This window comes from Tursiops truncatus, chromosome 11 (assembly GCF_011762595.2).
Source record: "Tursiops truncatus isolate mTurTru1 chromosome 11, mTurTru1.mat.Y, whole genome shotgun sequence".
NCBI classification, from domain to species: domain Eukaryota; kingdom Metazoa; phylum Chordata; class Mammalia; order Artiodactyla; family Delphinidae; genus Tursiops; species Tursiops truncatus.
Genome location: NC_047044.1, coordinates 101,536,741 through 101,551,342, shown reverse-complemented (window position 1 = coordinate 101,551,342; position 14,602 = coordinate 101,536,741). Strand labels below are relative to the sequence as shown.

At 41.7% G+C, this 14,602-nt stretch overlaps 1 protein-coding gene and 1 pseudogene across 6 annotated transcripts in view; one reads left to right on the top strand and one right to left on the bottom strand.

Moving 5' to 3' along the window:
• The window catches only part of CECR2 (CECR2 histone acetyl-lysine reader), a 152,760-nt gene that overhangs the window by 129,802 nt on the left and 8,356 nt on the right, over positions 1-14,602 (bottom strand). The window lies entirely within an intron of this gene.
• Positions 12,296-12,645, top strand: LOC109548472 (large ribosomal subunit protein eL42-like; annotated as a pseudogene).

Sequence of the window (14,602 nt, the reverse complement as noted above, 5' to 3'; positions counted from 1 at the left end):
TCAAGAGGAGACACAAAATGAAATATGTCATAAAATACATTTCAGAATGTAAATGCTTAAGCATGGACTCACTACAAGACACAACAGTCAGTCAATTGTTAAAACAGAACCCAAAGGTAAGAACACAGACCGACATACAGCTGTAGTGTAAGCAATTCAACTATGACCGATGATGAGTAAGATATGATATAGGATGTCCCGAAATGGTGAAAAACTCTCAGCAATGTTCCAAACAAAACACTATAAGCTTCTCTTGGTTCAGGAGAGTCGCATTCCGGGACTTCCCTGGTGGTCCAGTGGGTAAGACTGCACTCCCAATGCAGGGGGCCCGGGTTCATCCCTGGTCAGGGAACTAGATCCTGCATGCCACAGCTAAGAGTCCATATGCCGCAACGAAGATCCAGTGCAGCCAAAATAAATAAATACTTAAAAAAAAAAGAACGGTCGCATTCCTAAAACTTTTGATACATGTTAAAACACTGAAAAAATTATCTTGTGTTTACATATAAAACGGAAGTTTGGATTTAGATTCCAATTTTTTTCTTCACCTACGTGAACGCTCTTAACCTGGGGGTTAAGTCCTCATTGTGGGGATGTCCTGAGCCCTGTATGACATCTAGGACGCCGCCCCTATCCACGAAACACCAGTACTGCCTTCAGATCTCTGGGACCAAAAATGCCTCCACATATTCCCGGAACACTCCCTGGGGATGACGTGGCACCGTGGGTGGGACTGGGACCGCTGTGCTAGATATTCAGCCACTATCCAACCGTCTCCAACCCTCATACGCAGCCTCACTCGATCTAGAGTTCAGGTCCCGTCAGCTCTCACCTAGGCCACTGCCACAGCCTGGTAATGTGTCTTTCTGGTTCCAATCTGCTCATTCTATATTGAGAACAACTTTTTACTCTCCATTCAATCAACAAATATTTACTGCACACAGATTATATGCCAGACCTGCTCTAAACACTAGATCACATCATTCTCCCCTGCTCAAACTATAATAGTTCATCACCTACGGCAATTTTCAAACAGTGCTCCATTTTTATCTGTTTTATATATTGAGTTCCTGCATAAGATTTCCTTTTAACAAAGTGATTCACAGCTTTAAAAGTTTGAAAACCCCAACCTTCAGGATAAAACCAAATAATCTTCCTATCTAACCATCGCCTCAGCACTAACCTAAGCCTCACCTCCTGCACCCCCATCCACCGTGCAAAGATGGTCCTACAATACCCATATTCCCTCCCCTCTCTGGCACACTGTCTCTCTTCCGTGCTTCCACACAGGCTGTCACCCCTGCCAAATGACCCTCTCTCTATACCTACCCACCTGCTGACTCTGCAGCCAGCCTTCCAGGCTCTGGGGAAGCTGTGAAACCTTCCCAATTCCCCTCGACAGGCTCAACTATTAGCTTTTTTTTTTTTTTTTTAAAGCTACTAGCTTCTGCTGTATTGTGCACACTTCCATTTTAACAAACATCTTATTGTACTACAACAGTCTGTTTGAACATCTATCTCTATAATACCTCCAACTAGCTCTTCAATTTTGTGGGCAGTGACTACATCTTTTGCCTCACTTTCTGGTACCTGTCAGTGTACAGAGCTATCCTCTCAAGGGTAACTTGATTGAGTGATGTTAGTAGGTTTCTCTTCTTCTCAATCAAAAAGATAAATTTCCTTACCCAAGTGATCAAAATAAGTATCACTAACAGTAAACAACGTGGAACTATGCAGCTTCTGATGTGAAACCTTAACGAAAATGTTTACCTTGAATCTAATCTTGAGTTAACAGAAAAATCTAAAACACGGAATATTCTATAAGACAACTGACCGAGACTCTTCAATGGGTACGAAAAGCAAAAAGTCAAGGGACTACTCTAGATGAAAAGGAATTAAATCATATCCAGGTGCAAAGCATGAAACCTTAACCAAAACCAAACCAACGATGAAGGATATTTTTGTGATGGGGGCAGGGTGAGGGTCTGAATATTAGATTAGATAATGTTATGAAATATTATTAAGTAATATCATGAAACAGTTTTTAATTTTCCTTAGAAGTATTAATAGTATTGTGGTTGTACAGGAGAACATTCTTATTTTTATACTATTCTTAGGCAATGTATGCTGAAGTATTTAAGAGTGAAAGATCATGATGTATGCATGACAAAAAAGTGAATATTTGTGTTTATATATAGTGTGTATACACACACATACAGAGAGAGAGAGAGGGAAAGAGAAAAGAGAAACAAATGTGGAAAATGATAACTGTTGAATCTAAATGAACACTGGGTGTTAATTGTACCATTCTTTCAAATTTTCTGTAGGTCTGAAATCTTTCAAAATAAAAACTAAATTAAAAAATAAATTCACATAATCAAGTGATTTGTCTACACAACATCAAAATAATGGACTTACTGATTCCTCTTCTGCACTGAACAGACTTTTTGATGTAATTCAAGAACATTCTAATCTAAGCTTCAGATGAAGTGTTTAATCTATACACTGAAAACACCACAGCTAGGGACTTCCCTGGTGGTCCAGTGGCTAAGACTCCCTGCTCCCAATGCAGGGGGCCTGGGTTCGATCCCTGGTCAGGGAACTAGATCCTGCACGCCACAATGAAGACCCAACACAGCCAAATAAATGATATTAAAAAAACAAACAAACAAAAAAACACCACAGCCACACAATGAAGTACAGGCTCCAAACCATAAACTCTCCGAGGCTGCAAGACCTCTGCTTCTAGTTCCTGCTTCTCTTTCATGTCCTGGTTCTGTATTAACTGCTCACGTGGACAGTCAGTCAGAAGAACTAGTCATCTCACTCAATGCTGCCATTAACTAGCCAAGTAACCTTGGGCGAGCTACTTAGTCCACATTTTCGGGTGTGCATCACTCACTTGAGGGACGACCACCAAATTACCTTCTGGCTCTGAGGTCTTGAACCCAGTCTTACTTTCTTAACTGACATTTTCATAATCACAGATTCATTTGCAGTTCTAAGAAATAATACAGAGAAACTTGTGCACTTTGCTCACTTTCCTCCAGCGCTAACATTCTCCACAACTATAGCATTACCACCAGGGTATGGTAGTGATTTCAATACCATCCACTGATCTTTTTCCAATTTCTCCAGTTTTACTTGTACTAATCTGCATATGAGTGCGCATTCACAACTTTTTATCCCATTAATCATTAAGGACTGGAGGAAGCGACTGTAAAATAAGCAAACTGATTGTTTCTGCTTTGTAAATTATCTTGTACCAACTATTTCAATAATCTACTCTTTATTTTCATCATCAAATTCCTTCCTTCAGAGGAAAGCTAACACGCACGATGCCAATGCTTCTGCAGCACCACTGCAGCCAACTTTTGAGGAAAATCCCCTTTCAACAACCTAGAAGGAAGATTTGTCTTTTCCAACACAGAATGATTCTCTATGCTCCAGAATTAAGCTGGAAAAAGAAATCAGAACTTTTACTTCTAAGGATTAGTCCTCTAGACTGTCCCAGACAAAACAGTTCCATGCAAATAGAGAAATACCACTTACTTCTTAGAAATTAAATGAAGAGCAATAAAAATACTTCTCATACACTATCAACAAAACATGTAAAAAGCAACTATAAAACCTCTAGAAGAAAACACAGAAGAAATTCTTGGTGATCTTAGGTTAGGCTATGATTTCTTAAATATGATGCCAAAAGCATGATCCAAAAAAGAAAAACTGGATAAATTTGGATTTCTCAAATTTAAAATGTTCTGCCATTCAAGAGACACTTTTGGGGGATTCCCTGGTGGCCTAGTGGTTAGGATTCCGGGCCTTCACAGCTGTGGCCCACGTTTAATCCCTGGTCAGAGAACTGAGATCCCGCAAGCCACAAGGTGCGGTCAAAAAAAAAAAGAGAGAGCGAGACACACTGTTAAAAAAGACAAGCCCTAGAATAGGAGAAAATATTTTCCCAGTGTGTATCTTACAAAGAACTTCTATTGCAAATAAATGAAGAACTCTCAAAACTCAATATTAAGAAAACAACCCAAGTTTTCAAATGGGCAACAGATTTTAAAAGATACTTCTCCGAAGTATTAGGGATGGCAAATAAGCACATGGAAAAACTCTCAGTACAATTAGTCATGAGATCAATGTAAATTCAAAACACAATGAGATAGCAGTACACACCTATTAGAACAGCTTTCAGAACAACACTGACAGTAACAAACACTGGATGCAGAGGAACTGAGAGGCTCACACACTGCTGGGGGAAACACCAGAAACTGCCAGACTGTTCTCCAAAGTGAACCACATATTTACCAGGACTCAACAATCCTCCTCCTAGGTATTCAGGCTAACAGCTGTGTGTGAATGCTTAGGCAACTTTATGTGTGATCACCTGAACTAGAAACAGCTCCAACGTTCTTCTACTGGTGAATGGATAAACAAACTAGTTTGCTCCAACACTGGATTATTTGGCAATAAAAGGAACGAAGCGCTGACACATGCCACAACAGGGACTAGCCTCAAATACACTCTGCCAAGTAAAAGACACCAAACTCAAAGGGCTACATACTGTACGATTCCACTTATACGACAGCGTAAATGACTGCATTTCCTAGAGGAAATGGTCAATTACCAAGTGGCATAAGGAAAATTTCTTGCGGGATGAAGCTGTTCTATACCTTGATTGGGGTAGTGGTTATACAACTGTAAAAAGCCACAGAAATGTACACCAAACATGAGGGTGTTCATATATATAAATTATACATCAATTAAAATAATTTAAAAGGAAATTTGTTTGGAAAACAATTTGGCAGGTTCTTATAAAGTTAAATATACACTTACATACAACCCAGCAATTCACAGCTACGTGTTTACTCAAGAGAACTGAGAACAAATAACCACACAAACACCTGTGATGTATGTCTATGTGAATACACTCAGCACTTATATTCAGTTGTCAAACCTGGAAACAACCCAAATGTCCATCAACAGGAGAACAACAGGAAATTGGATAAGCTGCAGTACAGCCATACTATGGAATACTATTTAGCAGTGAAAAGATTAACCACTGAGACACACAACTATATGGATGCATCTTAAAATCATGCTGACTGAAAGACGCCAGATACAAAGGAACACAGACTGTAAGATTATTTATGTGAAATTCTAGAAATGGCCAACTAATCTACAGTCACAGAAAGCAGACCAGTGACTGAGACCAAAGTGGGAGTCAACTGCCACAGGACACAAAGAAAATTTGGCGGGGACACAAATGTTCCGTGCCTTTTTTTTTTTTTTTAATTTATTTTTGGCCGTGCTACACAGCTTGCGGGATCTTATTCCCTGACCAGGGATGGAACCTGAACGCACGCCCTCGGCAGTGAAAGCACAGAGTCCTAACCACTGGACCACCAGGGAATTCCCCCAAAATGTTTGTGGTTTTTTTTTTTTTTTTTTAATAGATTTATTTATTTTTGGCTGCATTGGGTCTTCGTTGCTGCGCGCAGGCTTTCTCTAGTTGCTGCGAGCTGGAGCTACTCTTTGTTGCGGTGTACGGGCTTCTCATTGTGTTGACTTCTCTTGCTACAGAGCACAGGCTCTAGGTGCGCAGGCTTCAGTAGTTGTGGCTCGAGGGCTCTAGAGCGCAGGCTCAGTAGTTGTGACGTACAGGCTTAGTTGCTCCGCGGCATGTGGGATCTTCCCGGACCAGGGCTCGAACCTGTGTCCCCTGCATTGGCAGGAGGATTCTTAACCACTGCGCCACCAGGGAAGCACCTCCCCCCGCAAAATGTTCTATATCTTGATTGGAGTAGTGGTTGTTACAAGGGTGCATGCGTTGGTCAAAACTCAAACTACACATTTTAAAAAGGTGCAACTTTACTGTATTTAAATTAGAATTAATAAAATTGATTTAAAAACACAATGTTAATGAACAATCTGAAAATGAAAACAATTCCACTCACAAATACCATCAAAAAGAAAATATTTCAGAATATATTTAACAAAAGCACAAAAACTTACACTCAGAAAATTGTAAAACATTGTTCAAAGAAATTAAAAATGGGAAAACACCCCATGTTCATGGATTAGAAGACTTATTGTTAAAATGGCAATACCCCCTACACTGATCAACAGATTCAACCAAATCCTTATCAAAATCCCAGCGGCTATCCTCGCAGAAACTGACAAGCCGATTCTAAAGGGACCTGGTGTAGCCAAAACAATCCTGAAAAAGAACAGAGGACCCACACTCCTGAATTTCAACACTCACTACAAACCATCATTAATCAAGACAGTGTTAGTACTCGCACAAGGACAGATGTATAGATCAGTGAAACAATTCAGGGTCTAGAAATAAACCTATATATATATCCATGGTCAACTGATGTTTGACAAGGGTGCCAAGACACTTTGATGGGGAAAGAACAGTCTTTTCAACAAATGGTGCTGGGGCAGCTGGACAGCCACCTGAGAAAGAATGAAGTTGAACCCTTACCTCACGTCATAAGTAAAAATTAATGCAAAGTGGATCAAAGACCAAAATACTATAAAACTATGCTACATGTTATAAAACTCTCAGAAGAAAACATGGGGTATAATCTTCATGACCTTGGATTTAGCAAAGGATTCTTAGATATGACACCAAAAGCATGAGCCACAAAAGAAAAAATAGATCAATTTCAAGTTTTTGTTCTTCAGGGAATTCCCTGGCAGCCCAGTGGTTAGGACCGGCGCTTTCACTGCCGGGGCCTGGGTTCAACCCCTGGTTGGGGAACCAAGATCCTGCAAGCCACGTGGCGAGGCCAAAAAGAAAAATTGAAAAAATTTTGGGGGAAAAAAAAAAAACTTTGTTCTTCAAAGGACACCATTAAGAAAGTAAAGACGACCCACAGAATGGGAGAAAATATTTGCAGATCATATATCTGATAAGGGACTTATGTCTAGGATATATAAAGAACTCTGGTAACTCCACAATAAGCAGACAGCCCAATTTTAAGATGGGCAAAGAATCTGAATACATATTTCTCCAAGAAAGATACATAAATGGCCAATAAGCAAATGAAAAGACTCTCAACACCATTAGTCATCAGGGAAATGCACATCAAGACCACATCGAGATACTACTTCACACTAACCAGATGGCTAGACTCAAGGAGTCAGATAACAAGAATGTGGAGAAACTGGAACCCTCATATACTGCCGGTAGAAACAGAAAATGGTACAGCCTCTTTGGTAAACAGGCAGTTTCTCAAATGATTAAACACAGTTACCATATGACCCAGCAACTCCACTCCTGGGTATATACCCAAGAGAACTGAAAACGTGTCTACACACAAAAAAGTACACCAAGTTCACAGCAGCACTGTTCATAAAGCCAAAGGTGGAAACAACCTAAATATGCATCAACAGGTAAATACAGCACCACATATCCATGCAATGGGATGTTATCATTCAGCCATGAAAAGGAATGAAGCACTCATCTACTACATGGATGAGCCTTGAAAAAATGATGCTGAGTGAAAAAAGCCAGTCACAGAAGACCCTATACTGTATGATCCCATTCATTATGAAAACTCAGAAGAGGGTATCTATAGAAACAGAAAGCAGATTAGTGGTTGCTCGTGGCTGGGGAGGGAGATGGGAAATAGAGGTGGTAACAGCAAAGGGTATGGGTTCGTTCTGAGGTACTGAAAATGTTCTAAAATTGACTGTGGTGATGGCTGTACCCATCTATGAATACACTAAAACCAAAATTATACTCTGTAAGTGGGTGAATTGTAGGGAATATGAATTATGTCTCTATAAAGCTATTAAAAACCTGTACTCAGCAATCACTTTAATCCACGTAAGCATGTGACTGATTTTCTTTTTACAATTTTATTGCCTTTTGACTTCAAAATAAGTAAATGAGCAATCTCACTAACATATCTTTATTATTTAATTCCTTTCTTCCAAATGATTCTGTTAAAACATTATCATAATTCAAAATCCAAAATGAGAACTTCCTAGTGGTCCAGTGGTTAAGACTCGACGTTTCCACTGCAGGCGGCACAGGTTGAGCCCTGGTAGAAGATCCCACGTCTCGCAAAAAAAAAAAACTAAAAGGAGAAAAAAAACTTAATGATAATAGTTACCAGGTGTAGAAATCTGTGTGTGCCAGGCCCTCCTATGCCTCAGCTCATTTGAATCTCAGCATAACCCTATGGAATAAGCCAGTAACTTGCCAACGAAGAAGCTGAGGCTCAGAGAGGCAGCTTGCCCACACCTTAAGCACAGCCTGGACTGGAGCCAGTATTATTCCAATGAACTCTCTCTTTTCCTTATTATTTCACCTAATATACTTGCAGCTTGAAATTTAAATCATTTTACCAATTTTTCCTTATTACTAAGATAAATGGGTTGGCTTCAACCTGCTTAAAAACTATCCACCTGGGACTTCCCTGGTTGTGCAGTGGTTAAGAATCCGCCTGCCAATGCAGGGGACACGGGTTCAAACCCTGGTCCGGGAAGATCCCACATGCCACGGAGCGACTAAGCCTGTGTGCCCCAACTACTGAGCCTGCACTCTAGAGCCCGCGAGCCACAACTACTGAGGCTGCGTGCCACAACTACTGAAGCCCACGCGCCTAGAGCCCGTGCTCGGCAACAAGAGAAGCCACTGTAATAAGAAGCCCGTGCACTGCAACCAAGAGTAGTCCCCGCTCACCCCAACTAGAGGAAGCCCGCGCGCAGCAACCAAGACCCAATGCAGTCAAAAATGAATGAATGAAAAATTAAAAAAAAAAAAACAACCCCCTAACAACCAAACAAATGCGTGATCCGGGATAGAGGTGAGGGACAACATCTCTAAAAGTCACTGTGGGGACAAGTGAGGATGTCTGGATATGGATGTTATTACAAAATTATTGTTAATTTTCTTAAATGTGAACATGCTGATGTGGTCATGTGGGAGAGTGTCCCTATTTTTATGAAGCACATGGCAAAGTATTTTGGGGGGGGAGGGAAGTAACATCACATTGCCAACTTACTGTCTAATGGTTCAACAAAAAAGGGACTTCCCTGGTGGTGCAGTGGTTGAGAGTCCACCTGCCAATGCAGGGGACACGGGTTCGAGCCCTGGTCCGGGAAGATCCCACGTGCTGTGGAGCAACTAAGCCCGTGCGCCACAACTATTGAGCCTGCGCTCTAGAGCCCGTGGGCCACAACTACTGAAGCCCGCGCACCTAGAGCCCGTGCTCTGCAACAAGAGAAGCCACCGCAATGAGCAGCCCACGCACCGCAACGAAGAGTAGCCCCAGCTCGCCACAACTAGAGAAAGCCCGCGCGCAGCAACGAAGCCCCAACACAGCCAAAAATAAATTAATTAATTAAAAATAAGTAAATAAATCAAAATTTAAAAGAAAAGAAAACATAAAGCTAATGTGGTAAAATGTTACCAACCGGTGAATCTAAAGTAAAGGTATGCAGGGCTCACCTCTATTTGTCTTCAAACTTCACTGTATGTTTGAAACTTCTCAAAGTATAAAGAAAAAATAAGATCTGAAGCTTTAAAAAATTATTTCACTTTGTGAAAATTACTATATCAAATGCTTATTCATTTAGATGAAATTTCCAAGAAAAAAATGTATAAAATTATACTCTTATCAGACACCAGAAACAGTTTTGAATCAAACACTTAAAATCTGTGAATGAAAACTATGAATGCCAACTTATAAATGTAAAAAGAATGATGTAATTTGAAAATAACTATTTGGCAACTATGATGTACTGATTGACTCAGGCAAAGAAGCATGCAAGGATTAAAATGGGTGAAATTTTGATGAGAAACAGGATGTTTACATAGCCTCTCCCCACCAGCTATGTACTAATTATAAGAGAAAACCAGTAACTTCACAGAGGAGAGAGCTGGCAGACACCACCTCAAACCAAGCAATGAAAGTTAATAATAACCATCACCATGGGACCAAGTGACATCACGTGACTCCTGATATGATGCCCTAAGGACACACCACTTCTTTAGTACACCTGCCAAAACACAGAACCTGAATCTCATCATGAGAGTGCATACAACAAACACAAATTGAGGGACTGTCTCAATTCCAAAAGGTCAAGGTTATGAAAGACAAAAACTGAAAAACCACTCTAGGCTAATGGAGCCGAAAGAGACCCGATAGTTAAATGCAACACATGATCCTAGACTGAAAACCCTAGCCAGCAAGATAACTTCTAACATAACACTGTATTTAAAATCATAAAAACATATAAATTATACATTAATATTTTGGGGTCAGCTGACAATATGATATACTATTATCTAGAAATTTTATTCAGTATTAATTCCCTGATTTTGATAATTATACTATGGTTATGTAAGAAAATGTCTGTATTTTTAAGGCATAAAAACACAGAAGTGTTTAGGAGTAAGGGGTATCATGTCTGCAACTTACTGTCAGGGAACAGACCGGTGGTTCCCAGAAGCAGGGGTGGGTGTAATGGGTAAAGGGGGTAAACAGGCACAAACCTCCATCTATAAAATAAGTAAGTCGTGGGGATGTAATGTACAGCATGGTGACCACGGTTAACAACACTGTACTGTACAAGCAAAAGTTGCTGAGAGTAGATCTTAAAAAGTTCTCATCACAAGAAAAGAAATTTGTAGCTATGTGCAGTGTGGGATGTTAACTAGACTTGCTGTGGTGATCAGTTCTTAACATATGCAAATATGGAATCATCATACTGTTCACCTGAAACTAATGTTGTATGTCAATTGTATCTCAATTTTAAAAAAGGATAGGTGGATGCATGAGAAACACCAAGCAGTGCCTGGAGTGCCCACAGTGGGCACCAAATTCACGTTAGCTTTTGTCATGAAATGCAAGATAAAAACTGACTATGAAGAAAATTCAAAACTTAAGACTTCAAATATAGAGGGTAATAAGAGAAGTCTAATGAACAAAAACACTAATTCTATCTTGGGAAGAAAACAATCTTTCTGTTCATGGCTGTTATGATAGTAAACAACTAAAAATAACCTCAATGCTCCACTGAGGATTGGTTAAATAAATCAGAGCATGAACGCTCCACAGCTATTAAAGTCATAACGTATGCTATGAAAGGGCATCCTGTGTCATGTAATATTGTTAACTGAATAAAACAGGATTCAGAAGTCTAAGTAAAAGTATGAGCCTACGTTTATAAAATATTTAATACACACGCATGGAGAAAAGGGAGGGGGCAAGGAGTACAGAGTCCCTCAGATGCTTGGGGGTTCCTGCAGGATGGACACCAATGTGTTGGGGCTGGAGCCTTCCTATTAATTCCCCTAATGCTGGGTCTCTCTCCAGTTTCTGCTCCTTCACATGCAAGAATTTGGTTTTTTTTTTTTTTTTTTTTCGGTACGCAGGCCTCTCACTGTTGTGGCCTCTCCCGTTGCGGAGCACAGGCTCCGGATGCGCAGACTCAGCGGCCATGGCTTATGGGCCCAGCCGCTCCGCGGCATGTGGGATCTTCCCAGACCGGGGCACGAACCCGTGTCCCCTGCATCGGCAGGCGGACTCTCAACCACTGCGCCACCAGGGAAGCCCTCACTGTGACCTTTTAACTGCTTTTCCACACTAACTTGATAACCCTCGTATTTCCTAGGTTACAATCCCAAGAATGGGAATTTGATTGATCCAGTTCATCTTTTCTTGCAAGATGTGTCAGATTACCAGCCAGGATATAGACTTACTTCAGCCAGGAGGAGGGAAAAGGGGCAAAGGGCAGGTGGAGCAGCCAGATAACCTCCAAAAATTTTTGTAGAGCTAGGTGGCAGATAAGACAAACAAATAAACAGAAGAACTACTCCTTTCTGTTGAGCTGTCACTTCCCCAGGTGTGGGGAACTGTGGTTAGAATGAAGCACCACATTGATACCTAACTATCTTATTTGTACATAAACTCCCATTATGGAAGAATGAGTCCCATTAAGTAGTAGTCATACAAATCATTAAATACTTAACAGAGAAGAACTACAAACTGAAGAATTCCAAACAATCAATAGGTAAGCAAAAGTAAATCTAAAATTCTAATGACAAAAGGGGTACATTTCTGGGCCCAGATTTTCAGTTTCATTTTCCTATATAGGAAGCTAAAACAAGGAGCAACTGGCAATCCTAGGTGGGGTCACTACCACCCCACTCCCAACAATCAGAAGGGGATAGAAGAGTGAAGAGGACTGCTAGTATAAGACAGGGAGGAGAATTTGGAAACAAGCTGACTCTTCTTTAAAAAGCAGGGGATAGGCTTTCTGTGCCGATAGCACTCTCGCAAACATGGTGAACGTTCCTAAAACCCCCCGGACTTTCTGTAAGAAGTGTGGCAAGCACCAACCCCACAAAGTGACACAGTACAAGAGGGCAAGGATTCTCTGTATGCCCAGGGAAAGCGGCGTTATGACAGGAAGCAGAGTGGCTATGGTGGGCAGACTAAGCCGATTTTCCGGAAAAAGGCTAAAACTACAAAGAAGATTGTGCTGAGGCTTGGATGTGTTGAGCCGAACTGCAGATCTAAGAGAATGCTGGCTATTAAGAGATGCAAGCATTTTGAGCTGGGAGGAGATGAGAAGAGAAAGGGCCAAGTGATCCAGTTCTGAGCTTCATATTTTGTTTTGTTATGAAGGCAATGAACGTTTGAGATTGTCTTAAAAAAAAAAAAAAAAAAGCAGGGGATAGGCTGTCCTACAATTGACCTCTTCAGTACAGCACTAAAACATTAACCTAGGAGGAACTGGGGTTTCTTTTTATAATATTACATATTACTCGTGAAAAAGTTTTTCTAAAAAGTTCATTCTTGGGCTTCCCTGGTGGCTCAGTGGTTAAGAATCCGCCTGCCAATGCAGGAGACACGGGTTCAAGTCCTGGTCTAGGAAGATCACACATGCCGCGGACCAACTAAGCTCGTGTGGCACAACTACTGAGCCTGCACTCTTGAGCCCATGAGCTACAACTACTGAGCCCGTGTGCCACAACTACTGAAGCCCGCGCGCCTAGAGCCCATGCTCCGCAACAACAGAAGCCACCGCAATGAGAAGCCTGCACACCACAACGATGAGTAGCCCCAGCTCACCGCAACCAGAGAAAAGCCCGCGTGCGGCAACGAAGACCCAATGCAGCCAAAATAAATAAAATAAAATAAATATTTTTAAAAAGTTCATTCTTTTCCACCATTCTCTTAAGCCTCCTAGAGAGCTCTTTTCGTCTCTCATTCCAGGACAATGTAGTTTTAGCCTTTCCCTCTTCCTTTTCCCAACAGCCTTCTCTGAAGTCATCTCCAGCCTCTTCAAATCACCAACTCAACATACAATTGATTTTCAATTGTAATTTTCCTGTACTTCCCTGCATCACTCAGCAATGCAGACCTTGGAGCTATGCAAACCATCCTGTAACCACTCGCAGACCACTGCCTGAGCGCTTAAGGACACTGTCACTGAGCAGCACACCTGCCAGGATCCTCCAGACCACGTGTTATAGGACAGTCCACAGAGTTTTTTAAGTCACTGTGAGTACAGCATTCCATCACTTGCAGCCAAAAACATCCTTAACAGATACCACCCTCTCTATGCACCCAACACTGTCAGTCACCTAGTCGCACTATTCAAAGCCAGTGACGAAGGTCCTTTCCTGTTACCGCTACCTGCAGCATTTCACAACCACTCCACTCCTAGAGTTAAGCCCAGTTACCAATACCAGACTTAATCTAAAACATTTAGTACCCAGGACATTCTTAGTCTAAAACTTTGTTGTCATTCTTGCCCAAAACTTCACTGCCTGAATAAAAAAGATTAACACGGGGGCTTCCCTGGTGGCGCAGTGGTTGAGAGTCCGCCTGCCGACGCAGGGGACACGGGTTCCTGCCCCGGTCCGGGAAGATCCCACATGCCGCGGAGCGGCTGGGCCCGTGAGCCATGGCCGCTGAGCCTGCGCGTCCGGAGCCTGTGCTCCGCAACAGGAGAGGCCACAACAGTGAGAGGCCCGCATACTGAAAAAAAAAAAAAAAAAAGATTAACACGAGTGGGCCTGGCATTCCAGGCTTGCTGCAGCGTCCCACCTCCTGTCTGTCAACCTCATTTTTCACTAGCCCTCCAAATGAGAGAACTCTGATTGCAATGCGCTTACTCACTGTGACCCCCCCACTCCCAGCCCTGCCTTCCACAAGAAGCACGTCATTCATGAGCCCTGTGGCCTCTGAGCTCCTGCAGCCATCGCTGCCACCCAGCCATTCACCCTTTCCTCCCTCACAACATACTCTAATTCCCCAGGGCAGCAGAAGAGCCACCTGGTCCCATACCTCTGCAATTATTCTGGGGCCGTTAATGTTAATAAAGATGACAATAACAGACAGAAGGGAGACTGGGATTTTAGATTCCCCTTTTGTTTGTAATTCCACTATCACTTTGAAGGCTTGCATAGTACAGAAATCCAAGTAGAGTTATAGATAATGAAGAGGGCTCCATCACCAAAAGTGATGAAACTCTAGTGGTATAAGGACACAGGCATCCTCAACATTGTTTCTGAGAGACACGTTTTCCATTATGTTGTTAAAGCAGGCATCCAGCCTCCCTTACC